Source organism: Aythya ferina (genome assembly GCF_964211825.1).
Source record: "Aythya ferina genome assembly, chromosome: 3".
Taxonomy (NCBI): domain Eukaryota; kingdom Metazoa; phylum Chordata; class Aves; order Anseriformes; family Anatidae; genus Aythya; species Aythya ferina.
The window spans coordinates 2,663,478-2,676,303 of record NC_140298.1 but is presented as its reverse complement, the minus strand read 5'-3'; the positions used below and the strand labels follow the sequence as shown (position 1 = coordinate 2,676,303).

Sequence of the window (12,826 nt, the reverse complement as noted above, 5' to 3'; positions counted from 1 at the left end):
TTCACAGAGCACAGTTTGTGAGCTCGCTTGCTTCATCAATCTGTAGTGTCTAATCAAGCTACCAGCCTCGTGTACAGTTTGGGTTGCAAAAAAAGAAAGCACTTACCTGCTCTGTATCAGTGCCCAGCCACTTCAGGCTGTTTTCTGAATACACAGCAGGGTTTTTAAGCACCAGCTTTTTCCTTCTTCCATAAGTTGTTTCACTGGTACCACAAAATCATTTTTCTAAATGGATGTGTTGGCTGCTGAGTGCCCTCCTGGGCAAGGCCGTGCGTTAGCAGCCCTGGCCGAAAGCAGTGCAGCCTGATGCTCATTAAAAGTCTGCAGATGATCTCAGACTCTCCTGGTATTGAAGATTCATCAGTTTCTTTTTCCACAAGAATGTATTTGAATGCAATATTTTGAAAGTAGAGCAATAGGTACCAATTATATCCTCCTAGAGTCTGTGTCTGCATACAAAATGTCTGTTGTGGTGGAATGGTATTACATTTACTGGTATTTTGCCAGAATTTGCAGACATTAACTATAAATTCTGACACAGCGACAAAAGCATGTTCTTGCAGTGTGCTGGGGCCTCTGAGGAGGAGGAGGTTTGCACCCTCCCGCCTCCTTCAGCATGCACAAGGAAAGCACAACCTGCTCTGCCAAGCTGCACTGATGCAGGAGAGCTCAGGAGCCAGTGTTAAAATAAAAACTAAAATGTCAAGGGGATTTTTTTAGGGTTGGCCATCCCCGGTGTACGTGTCACCAACAGGAGCCGGACAGCTCAGGCACCCTTGCTCTGCCTGCTGAGGTGCTTGTCTCTTCTTTCTCAGCTTCTGTGCTGATGATGTGAAAAGAGTTAATGATAGAATCAGGGAAGGTTTTCAGGCTTACATCAGCTTCTCCAAACATGGATCGTGAGCCTCTAGTCTTTTCTAATTTTTAAGAATACCCAGGTAAAAGCAAACAAAGCACATAAATGATAAAAACAGTTGAAAGCCAGGGGACTTCAGGCTTCCAAGTGTGTTTGCACAGAGACATGAATTGGTGTATTAAGTCACACAGGCACTTTTAAACAGCTTATTAGTCATCCTGTTCTTGTACACAGATGCCCTTGGTATTCTGCAGCTGTAACTTCAACAGCCAATATCCTACTGCTTTCCATGAGGCGCGGGTTCCCCCACACACCTGGAGAGGAGAACTGTAAAACACTGAAGGGAAAGCTCACAGAGGTAATAAAGCAGTGAGAGAAAGTACCTGGGGAGGGAGCGCAATGCACCAAAACACGCCTAGCAAAATAGTAACAGGACACAAGTCAATAAATAAGCGCTGATCTATAATACACTCCCCAACTTCCAGACATAAGGGTGCATGAAATGAATTGCCTGGAGGAGCAGGTTATGGGGAGTGGAGGAAGGGGCGATTCATACCATACGATGAGAGAGAACCTTCATTTACTGACTGTACGAGGCAGCCGGAGCCTGCAGCCAGCAGGTTTGAAGTCAGACAGGAGGATATGAAACTTGGAAAACAGCAGTGTAATGGAGAGTGTTGGGTGAAATAAAATTACAGCTGGAGAACAACTAAAGAAAATAAGAACTTATATTAAATGGAGACTGGAGAAGTGGGAGAGGGTAAATTCAGGTAAAAAGGTTTGTAAGGAAGGGGCAGTATGTGGTTTGGTGGAAAGCAAGGAGAGCGAGTCCATACTGGTGCTATTTCTATATTCTTGATACAGAAAAAAAATAAAAAATGGAAGCAAGCCTGAAGTTATTATAAAGCAAATCAAGAAAAATAAAAAAAAGTGTACGTGTATATATACATATATATATATATATATATGAAACAAAGCAAAAAACTCCACATTTAGTTCATTGCAGCATCACTGAGAATTTGTCCTAAAGTGCAATATGCCTGTGCCTGTCAAAGCAACACCAGAGGGTAAAGCAAGTATTAGCAGCAGGAAACAAAATGCTAACCATACTGAAGTGACAGCAGAGACAGTTCATCCTCAGCCAAAAGAGAAGGCGCTCCGATTTTCCTTATGTTACCATCTCTGTGTCTGCACGAGGCCAAGGTTATTTGCAAGTTAGAAGAGCACGGATGAGGGTGGGTTTCCAAAGACAGCAAGGCTGGAAAGCATGGGATCGCTTAGTTTTCCCCTTCTGACCTCTGTGGCCTTGGGTGCTCCCTCACGCGCATCCTTCATGCACTAAATGATGGTGCGTGCGTGCCTGCTGGTACCTGCCTTGTCACGAACCTTGTGTAACGGGAATTTCTTCATAAACTGGCAGCAGTGCCACCCTGGCTATTGGTCTAGGCAACTTTAGGGAGAAGGTCAAAATGGGGGAATCCAAGTATACTGCCCAAAGAAAAAGGAGGTTAGTTCTGGCATTTCAAAGAGACATATTCAAAGCTCCTGCGTATGAAAAATTAATAAGCTGACCAAACATTTGAAAGCTGAATAAATAACATTTCCCTAGCAAAAATAAAGCTGAGCGATCTGAAACAAAATAAGGGCATCCATCCAGCAAGGAGAAGGAAAAGATAAGCTGTTTTCCTCTCTAAACTTTCCCAGCTTTCATTAGAGGTCATGCAGTTCAAAGAGGATTGAGTTCAAAAAGGACTTAAGCATTTCAGTCCAGCCTTGATCACGGCGCTTTTTCTTGGGAAACAGAAGGTAGGAAGTTATCAGTGAAATTCCAAGATAAGGTGACACATTAGAGAGCACGGGCCTCATCCTGCGCCCTGCTGCACGAGCTCTGTGCCGTTTCCTTGTACCTGCAGGCAGCACCGCTCCCCACCCGCTGCAGCCGCGCAGGCAGCTGGTCCCCTCCAGCCACCCGGCGACAACCTGAGCAGCACAAAACCACCCGTGGATCCCTCGGACAGCCGGCCCAGCTGCCACCAGCACCTCGCAGCCATCCCCCACGTCCATGGCTCTGCTGGGAGGGAGTCTCCCTATCCTCCCGTACGGCCCCTCCATCCTGTGGCAGAGGCAACCAGCCGAAGCAGTGCTCCCTGCCGCGCTCACGCTGCCCATCCCAGGTTTCCTACACAGGAGGGAAGCAAAATGCTGGAGGGTGGGAAGGGGAGCTGGGAAGATGCATCCCACAGAGAGATTCAGGAGCTCCAAGTCCTGCCTCGCTGCTTGTACAGGTGGCAACTTCAGACTTTATTCAAATTATTCTTTGAATTTGAATTACAATTGTATCTTTCAAATAACAGAGCTCAGCCCCTTCCTTTAAAGCTTGAGCGTTCATACTGAGTCAGGCTTGTCTATAAAAGCAGTGAATTGAATATTCTTATTAGGTTCTCGGGATGCTTTTCTTCTCCCAAGTTCAAGCAGTGGCAACTCGTTATGCAGCAGCTTCTCCCCTGCGCTGCCGCACGAACCAGCCTTTTGTCAGAAGGCGGCACCGCTGGCACGCTCATTTTCCCCACAAAACTCCCTCGTTTCAAAATACCAGCTTGACTCACAACTTCATGCTCGATCTGGAAACTGCTTGTATGGTGCGGGTAATAAATACACAATATATGCACAATAACAAATGGCTGGTGAGTCACTCCCAAATCTGTCGTACATTAGCTTCACAGCCAGGCGCCATCGGGGAACAGAAAGGTGGTGCTTCAAAAGAGCTTTAGAAGAACTCAGGGGACACACTGTACATTCAGCTTGTTCACCAAAAGGTGCAATTTGGTGGTGTCAGCAATGTTCTGAAAACGTCAGAATAACGCACGTAATTTCTCAAGGCTTGCTTTGCTGTATTCAGAAGATACACAGTCCCACCCAGCCTTGCAAATAAAACAGTAGATCAGATATTCTTACATAAATCTGCCTGCAAAGCTACCACACAAATGTAGTGAGTCTACAGAAGCTACTTTCTCAGCTTTACCATGATGGCTGATAGTAACAGCCTAAGCTAATTTTATTTTATTCTTCCATTAAAAAAAAACTCTTCATCTTTGAGCTTGCACATTGTTGCTGAGACTGAAACACAGCTTGGCTTCCCACAGAAGCACCTGCCTTTGATTAAAAATCAAGATACCCCCATGGTTCGGGGTGAGGTAACATGCAGTACTTCGGTTCAGTCCTTACTTCCTCCACTGCTACGTCCCCAAGCATGTGCGCACGAAGAGCAGGATCAGCGTGTTACCATTACTTCATTTGCAGTCCCATTTTCACCGTGCACGTTGGCGCCAGGCAGTGCAATGCAGGCAATTCTTCCACAGGTTTTGCTCAAACAGGGCGGCTTCTACCACTGCAAAGGCTGCTGCTCCCCTGGGCACGAGAAGTGGGCCGGGCACTGCGTTTTGGACCATGCTTTGAGGCACAAAACCAGGTCCAGTCCTTCTGCAGGCCTGTTTTTACTCGGCAGAGCTGCTGCTATTCCTCCCTCATAGGTTTTATTTACCCAGTGCCCTAGGATTAACATAACTTCAGAGAAATAAAAGCTTTTCTTCTGGAACAATTCAAATTAAGATCTATGTTGGAGCATGCAATTATCCTACATGCATCTGAAATCAAGGAGAGCCAGCCAGATGCCTCTCTGTAACGGTGTTATTTTCACAGCATATAATTTTCAGATCACGCACATCAATATTATAACTGGGTCATGGAAGCAGAGGGTATCTTTGTTTACATACATTTGTTTTAATTCAGTGAAGTGCTCTAATTTTCCTTCTCCTTGGTAAATATTTTTCTCTCAGAGTCTGCCCCACATTATAATGACTGTATGGCTGTCTTTGTGCTTGAGATGGATGGCCCGTGGCTGCAAAAGCCCTGCTTGCTGCAGAGGTGGGTTCATTTGGTAAATTAATTCTAATTACAGGTGTATTTCCTGCAAAGCACATTGGGTTGAAAGCTTGGTAGATTGAAATCATTTTGCGATTTTAATCAGTAAACATTTCCTATGTAGACACTACAAATTCCTAGAAATATAATAAGATTACCTACTCAAGAAAAAGAAGAAAATAAAACACGAAACACTGCGACTGTCAGTGCGCACTGAAGCCATGTGCAGTTCTGGTGGGAGCAGTCATTCACTGGGAAAGGATCTAAAACAAAAACTGCCCAAGAAAGTAAAAACACAGACAAAAACTGAACATAAGCATAGTAGTTTGTTTGTTTATTTGTTTCTCCAAGCAAACCACCTATCCTGAAATTCAGTGTGCTTAGCTTTACGTATATATAGGGGTTATAGACTTGTCTTCACATTTTCATTCCAAGACCTATGAAAACCACATGTGCTAGGGAAAATACAATTAAGCTGGGGTTTCTTGCATTAAATACCAGGATGATGTGTTAGTGGCAACTCCAGATGAATCCATTTGGAAGATTTGCTGGTTTTGTTTTGAACTCGCTACTGCTACTTTCCTTGAAGTTTGCCCCTGGTTTTCCTTGCCCAGGGAGCTCTTGGCTCTCCCAGCAGGGCCGGCGCTGCAGTGCTGCCATTAAGAGACGAGCTCAGGAAACGCACCTCTCCTCTGCGCTGGGGTAACTCGGGGGACACTCTGCCTCAACAGTGTTCAAGATAGAGCCGATGCAGAGCACAGAGGTCACAAAGACAACGGCTTCCTTTCGAGAAAGGCTGAATAATAATGATGGAGCGAAGCAGTACTCTCTGCTGGACTGTGGGGAACACACTGCCTTCAGGACACAACAGATTTGGGCAAGTCTTCTTCTTTGTGAAGAATAAGTGGCTACATCAAGTCATGTCACAGAAGCCTGCCTGTAGCACCAAGTCCCAAATTGAAAATACAGGGAAAAAATATTTTGAGTAGTCTAAATAGCTTTATCACTGTTCTTAAATAAATTACTTGCATTTTTTTCCTTTCAATTTCATGTGGCTTTTCACTTAGTCCATTCTCTTATTTTTTAAAACGTGTTCTTGCAGTCACACTGAGACATTCCATTTTAGCTTGATTTGAAGCGATTTTTGAGAACTTTTGAAATTATTTCTACTATTAATTATTATATTCAGAACTGCCAGGGAGCTGAAAATTAAGTTTCCAAACAGCTCCAACTCTCTTATTGTCGTTTGCAATTCTAGCTATTACAGATGTTTCAGCATTTTCCTCTGGGAGTCTCTGATCACCCGAATGAAATGATCAATTGCTCTAATTTAGCTTTTTAACTGAATGGAAACAGTTTCCCTATGATGTCCTTGCTCTTGGGTTTTCAAAACCCAGGCTCTTGGAAGAGGGGGGAAAGGTTCTTATAAGAGGTGGCTGCACCACAGCAGGCCACTTTCCTACCATTTAATATCACAACGGTGGAGTCACTGCTCATAACAAACTCAATTTATAAATCCATTAAAACAACAGAACAGCCAGATTTGCTACATGAAAAGTAATACTTCTGTTCTAGATGAAAAGATGTTTGTCTCAACGAGACTTGTAAGAGTTGCACTTGTGACTGCTCCCCCTTGCCCAGGGCTGGGGGATTCATCCCCCTGAGCAGCCAGTGCCACTGCCTGACAGCAGCCCCCAGGCACAGGGCAGGCAGAGGCAGCGGCACCAACAGCACAGCAGCGCAGCCAGTTGCTGGGGCGGGTTTTGACTGCAGAGACTGCGTGTTCAGAACACAGGGGTAAAGATTTTGATGGCAAATATCAAAAACCCAGATCACTTTGCATGCGTTTCAACAGAAATCTTTGAGCCTCGCAAACCAAATTACAATGAACGCTGCAGACATTTGATGGAGTAATTATTCTTAATTAGATTTTGACACAATCTTTGGGAGACAGGCACTTGAGTCATACAATCAGATTTTCTCAGATGAAAATTTGTAAAAATGGCCAAGTTATTCTGTTAAAAAAGCAAATACAACAATGCAGTCGTAAGAGGGATGGTCACATACAACAGAAAGTTAAGGAGTCCGGGTACCCTGCTATGAGGAGGTGCTGGAGGGGTCCCAGAGCAGGACAGGATGACCTGAAGCCATCCCTGCTCTCCTTGTCCCTGGGAAGCCTCTTCTGGCCTCGAAGAGCAGCATGTCCGGTGAGGCACTCACAGCAGCCCTGCCTTGCAGACTCCTCCTTTCGTCCCATCTGCTAAATGCACTATCCCGATTGCAGAGCCACGTCCCCCTTCTTCTCACAATCCTATTCCTGCTATATATTTATTCCTCAGCAGGGTTTTTGTGCTGGTCTGCACCTTACTGCACCTTAAAAACGGCCTTATTTCCCAACAGCTGCAATAAGCCAACCCGAGCACCCCATATGAGGGGAAAAAAAAAAAAGGAAAAAAAGAGAATAAATGAAAGAAATGAGCTCCCAAGTCACTCAAGGCAGATGCCATGTCCCAAGGACTGTAAGGTGTTTGCAGCAAGGACCATTTCTCCCTGTGTGTATGAACAGTACAGAAAACACAGCAGGCATGTAACAAAAAAGCCAGGAAGCAGTCTTTTCCCACACTTGCATCAGACGCCATGGAAAACCAAAGGAAGAAAAGGCAGATTTTCACCAGAAAATAAGAAGTAACAGAGAAAGGGTTGAGATTTCTTTCATCCCTGCCTGATAGCATGGAGGAATTCTCCACTTTTTCTTCCACTAAATAGTACTGTAATGTAACAGAACCTAAAAATAGATTTGGCCTGTTCTTGGCTCTTTATGACTGCATATTCTCATTTCCCATCTCTTTTCTTTATGCCATTTGCTTGAATAAATTGTATAGAGTCATTGGCTTAATGCATAGGATAGAGATGTTTTTATTTCTTCAGCAGGATCCCTCCCCAGGGAACAAGGCCGCCTCATCTCTTGCTTTTTGGCTTTGAATAGCCAAGGGCCACATTAGCATCCCCTTGACTGGACCTCACTCTGCCGGTTCCTACTTTCTTTCATCTGCCTCCTGACCAGCCTTTGGTCATCTTTCTATCTGAAACATCCTTTTTAAGCTGGATTTTGCTTTAACTCTTTTGCTCTGTCTGAGGAAGATTAGCACTGAGGGATCAGCCACGTTTACGCTCTCTCTTTTCTCCTGTCTCCCTTTAGCATTCCTGAGTCCTAAATATTTGGCGTGGGTATTTGATTTCTGAGCAGCCCAATAGTTTCCGTCAGCTTCCTCCCACTTTCTGGAGCTGATGGGTACCTCAAAACAAAACTTACGCCAACACTTACGTTTTTATTCCAATAAACATGCTTTGACCAGACCAGAAGCACCAAATCGTAACTCTGGGGGGCTAAAGGCAGCTCTAAATGAAAGGCTTCTCCATGCTGGAAAGTATAATATGTACATGTATATGTATATAACGTGTATGTGTGTGTATATACGTTATCTCAAAATTCTCTAGTGATGTCCATGAGAGATGGAGGCACCAAACATGTTGAAATAAGTAAGACAAGGCAGATCCCTGTGCCCTGCACTTGATATTTAACAGAAGAAGCAAAACTGCTGAAATATTTGGAAATCTAGGCCTGAAAAAAACAACCAACCAAACAAACAAAAAACAGTCTGGCCAAGGCTGCCTCTTGTTTCAGCCTGGAGATGGCTGCTTCCCACGTGCAGGCCTGCAAGATGCAAGTGCACATATCCTGCTTGTAGGAAGCATAAGAAAAAAAAAAAATACGGTCTATGAGCATACATTTAAACTCTCAAATAAATGGGACAGTAATATTTCCATGTCCTGCAATGAAATAGGAGAAATGTTACCTCCTGGGATTAAATTAATCATAGCTTGCACACACACACAACAAGTTGTAGTGTGTTGTTTCCTTGGATTATTTCTGTGTAAATCACTTTTTTTTTTTTTTTTTAATTTCCTAATTCCTCATTGTGAACAGACTCCCAGTCTGGGAGATGAACACATTTGACTCTGCTGATGACATCATCTTCAATCATCTTGAATTTGCAGTAGCTCTTAACTGTATTTTTGTTTTCTAACCCATTCTGAGGCTGCCACCCTAATACACTAGCAGCTGAATTATCAAAGGTGAGTAGCAATGGGGACAGAGTCAGATTGCTCATTTGCTCAGATTTCCCCATCTCACAGTAGGAGGTCCAGAAAATAAAAGCATACATTTTTCAAGAGATCAGGAATCCTGTTTTGTTTGCCTGCATTCTCGGAGTAGTATTTCCATTTCATTCCCACAGTGTACAAAAGGCTCAATTCTGATTTAGGTACCACCGAGCAACAGGTTAATCTTTATGCACAGGCTTCAGGGAGGTTTAAAATAAGACAAAACAAGCTCAGCCTCCTCTGACAGTAAACATGAAAACAATAAATTGTCTTAACACAGGCCAGTGGTCATGGCCAGTGGAAAATAATGAGCATCCCTGTCTGGTTTTGAGGGATTCCCTAAGGACGCTATGTAACCAGCAAATGTTGTTTTTTTTGCCTAACCAAGAAAAATCAAGCTGCAGCGCTGTCAGCCTTTCTTGTAGAATAAATGAGACAGAAATACTGAAATAGCAATTATCATCAGACCCATGAATTATTTAAAAAGCTGAATGTTGGCAGGTTCCCCATTCACTGAAGTGGACTGTTTTGAATGCACTAACTTTATTTATAAAAGCTGTTGCTGCAGGTAATGCACAGGATGAGCACCTCCATCGTCAGCCTTTATGGAGCCCTCTGCTGCTGCACGTGCAGCCCATTCCCCAAGCTGAGCGTCCCTGCTGGGGGGCTGAGAATCCAGCCCGTGGTGCTTACCGGGATTACATACACATGACTGGGAAGTCTCCCTACTGCATCCCAGTCCTAGCCAGGAGAAAATGACAGATTCAGTGGAGAGCTAGAAAAATTAGACTGATTATTGGGTCTGTTCCTTAACACTGAAATGAAATTACCCGGTTTAGCACCAGACTGTCAGAAAGGGGCATAATTTAGCTCTGACTCATGGGTAAATCTACTGAAGTCATGAGAAGTTCATTAAAAGAACAGCTTGAGAGCAGAGCACTATCTTCTGTGGACTGGGTTAGGAAGCAGCCTCACGCTCCTCTTTCACAAAGACCATTTCAGAGCCCTCCCCTCATTACAGAGCTCAGCTGCACCGCAGAAGCTGGGGCAACATGAGCCTGCACAGGGTGTGTGCAAACGTGACCCTGCCCCAGAAACATCTTGGTTGGGTTTTGCTCTCCTGACAGATTTCAGTCACTGCTTTATTCTAACAAGCTTCTCATGCAAAAGCTGCATTTTCCACCTTTGCCATCACGTAAAAAGGAGATTCTCGTTTTAATGGATTCACAGGTAATAAAACTCCCAATAACCTGAAAGCCTCTGTGCCCACTAAAAGGGCACTACCCCTGGATTTAGGAATTATTTCAGTGCCCCCACCCTTCCCATTTCCACGCCATGGGTATTGAGGAGACAGAGGCTTCCTTAGATTTCTAGTTGCAAACAACGTATCCTCAAGAGCGTGTCCAGTCATGCAGAATGACCGTAAGGAAACCTGGAAAATCTGAAGAAGCCTCTAAGCATCTTCCATGGCCCCGAACTGCAGGTGACAAAGCCAAGGGCATTCTTCCAAACCACCCAGCGAGGTGGTAGCTCCGCTGTCCCGGCTGCATCGCCACCAACATGGGAGCAATCGTCCCTCTGCATGTGAGCCACAAGAATAACACACAGTAGTACTGTGCAAAGCCACAGTGATTACAGTACACCTAATAATTACTGGCCATATGAGTAATAGCTCTAGGAGTTGCAGCACAACAGAGGACAAACGATAGGCACAAGCTTTACCTCGCAGCTACGTCCCAGAAGGCAGCGCTGCCTCCTCGGCTGAGCTGGGAGCCCGGCTGGCACACGGTGCTGGTGGCTGCTTTCCCTGTGCCACTGGCAGCTCAAAGGGGCACAAGGCTACCTCTGCACGAACCTGGCGTGGGGCTGGGATGAGTTGTGTAATGCTTGCAGATAGGTGGCCGTCAGCGCAGGCTGGCAACATTTCATCCTGCATGATTTCATAGCAGAAGCTAATGAGAAATTTAAGAAAGAAGATGAAAAAGAAGAAAGGGGAGGAGATAAGAGAAAGAAAAAAACAACCAGTCAACAGAAGTCACAACATTTTTTCCAAAGCCCTTTGGCTCTCTCATTTCTGAGGTGCGTGTGCTGGTGTTTGCATCTCCCCTGAGTTCCTTCCCCTTCCCACTGGCTCCCACCAGCCTGCATTATCAGTGCCTCTAACGGCAAGGAATGCAAAGACCAAAAAAAGCCAGAGGCCGTTGAGCCTCCTTCCTCCTTTAGTCCGGTTGCCAGTGTACCTTTGCAGACTGTATTATTTACATCTAAACAATTTTGTATTCAACCCGTTCACAGGAGACACTTTCTTCAGCAGCAGTTCTGTTTGGCACTCTGAGATGCAGATGCTGACTTTAAAGCAGAGGAGATCTTAACAGCAGTCAGCACAAGTGTCACCAGCTATAAGCAAATCTTCCCTAATAAATACAGAACGGGCTACTTAATTGGCACAACTCTGGCAGGAACAGAGAGGTTGCAGCTAAGGGCTGTCCTCTCTGCATAACTCCAGGACAGGGAGCGCGCGGCAGCCAGCGGGACGCGAAGGGGGAGGCTGTGAGGTGCACGGCGCCTTGCTCAGCCCTCACCCCACGGCGCTGCTCAGAGGCAGGGCGAAGGGGCTCCATTCGGGTGGCCTTCTGATACGCCCTGAAGCCACTGCTGACCGGGGGGGCAGGGAGAGAGGCCATGCAGTTTTTTGGATATGTTTCTTATGGTTAACAGCTCAAGTTAATAACGTCAGACAATAATATATCAGTGATTTCTGTAAATGCATCTCCAATACTCTTGGCTTCACCTGTTTTGCCTTTAGCAACCTTCTCTCTGACTGACTTTGAGATGCAAAATGCTGCACAGTTTGGGGTCCCGGAGGGCCAAGTAATAATAGTTAGTACAATGGTATTGTTGAAAAGAGACTGGGAAGAGATCCTGCAAGGTCAGTTACTCCTTTCCCTTCCCTAAGGCAGGATCAGCTCTGCTAAATCAATCCTGACATTATTTGTCTAAAGTGTTCTGAAAAACCAAACAGCAAACCTGAAATTTGCAATGCCAGAGCCTTGTCTTCAAAACCTCCCCTGTGAACAACTGTTTTTCCCTGCCACTCCCTGTGTGCAGCCCCCGTGTTAGCTGAGCAGGACGGCAGGGGACCCCCTTCCCATGCAGCAGTAATTTCCAGGGGTTTGGGGCTTCAAAGCAGGTAACGACGTGGTTCCTCTACCTACAGGTTGGAAGGAGGCTAGACATTTAGGATTTACAATTTGCATTCTGTAATTTGCTTTCCATACTCTCATAACGATTTTATCATTTCCCTGCTAAACAAGGAGATGTTTAATCCCTGTGTTAGCCTTCTTTTGATATTCCAGGATTCTCATTTATTTCAGTCCCTCACAGCTTAAAGGCAACAGTGCATGAAAGCCCCATGGAATACTCTTGATGAAAGGCTAACGAATCTAAACCAGCCTCTCTCCCACAAATGGAGCGGAAACCATAGATACACGTAAAATACCACCAGGCATATTCATACCTACAATTGGTTTTGCTTTGTGTGACACTCACACGGTACAACAAAATGCACTCACGCTGCGAAGCTGATGGCAGGGGCCGCTGGGCTGGAGAGAGGTGTGTGTGCAGCACCTCCCCTCTTCCCTTCTCGCTTTTCCCATCAGACTCACCCCACATGGAAAGAACTGAAAAACTCTTTTTTTCCCCCACACCAGAGCGATGTCTCCTACCAGTGGCTGTGCTCATGGAAGGCTTTCTGACATCCTTAAATTCCAAGGCAACTTAAAGTGATACTTAAAACAAGCAGAGAGAAGGGCTCAAGTAAAGTTGTGTTTTTCCATTGCTCTATTATCGTAGCAGTATTTGTCTTCAAGCTGCTAAAATAACAGT

General features: G+C 45.0%; 1 long non-coding RNA gene across 1 annotated transcript in view; it reads right to left on the bottom strand.

Moving 5' to 3' along the window:
- Positions 1–10,591: 10,591 nt before the first annotated feature.
- LOC311434428 overlaps positions 10,592–12,826 on the bottom strand; it is a 41,630-nt gene continuing 39,395 nt past the window's right edge. Inside the window, exon 4 of the long non-coding RNA XR_014691477.1 lies at positions 10,592–10,893. This is a non-coding gene — a long non-coding RNA (uncharacterized lncRNA). The remainder of the gene's footprint in view (positions 10,894–12,826) is intronic.